Source organism: Myotis davidii, unplaced genomic scaffold (genome assembly GCF_000327345.1).
Source record: "Myotis davidii unplaced genomic scaffold, ASM32734v1 scaffold2569, whole genome shotgun sequence".
Taxonomy (NCBI): domain Eukaryota; kingdom Metazoa; phylum Chordata; class Mammalia; order Chiroptera; family Vespertilionidae; genus Myotis; species Myotis davidii.
Window position 1 is genome coordinate 48750 of NW_006300150.1, and position 462 is coordinate 49211.

At 65.2% G+C, this 462-nt stretch overlaps 1 long non-coding RNA gene across 1 annotated transcript in view; it reads right to left on the reverse strand.

Annotated features, from left to right (window-relative positions):
- The window catches only part of LOC107185092, a 16767-nt gene that overhangs the window by 15577 nt on the left and 728 nt on the right, over positions 1 to 462 (reverse strand). The window lies entirely within an intron of this gene.

The following is a 462-nucleotide window of genomic DNA, read 5'->3' on the forward strand; positions in this document are numbered from 1 at the left end:
AGACACAGTCACACTGAATTGCAGCCACAAGGCAGGTACTGATCCTAAAAATTCATGATCGGGAGGGCGCAGTCGGATATTCTGGGACTGGCTCGTGGGGACGCAACGCAGCAAGCAGGAGCAGGGACCGCACTCCGCATTGGCGTCCTCCTCCTCGCCCCGCCCCCGCGCCTGGCGGAAAACACGGGCGTCCGCGGGGGTGGGGGACTTAGCTACCCTGCCGGGACCAGATGACATGAATTTGAAAGCAGGAACCGGGGCGGGGCGGGGCGGCGCCTGTCTGGCCAAGGGCATCACAGGGGCGGCAACGTGCGGGAACTGGGTTTGCAGCATCACCGGTCAGGCGTGGCCACCCGACGCGGTTACAGATGCTCTCCAAGTGCGGATAGGGGCGCGGCCCGCGGCATAAACCGAGGCTCGCTGGCGAACCAGGAACGACCGTGATCACGGCCTCAGGACCCC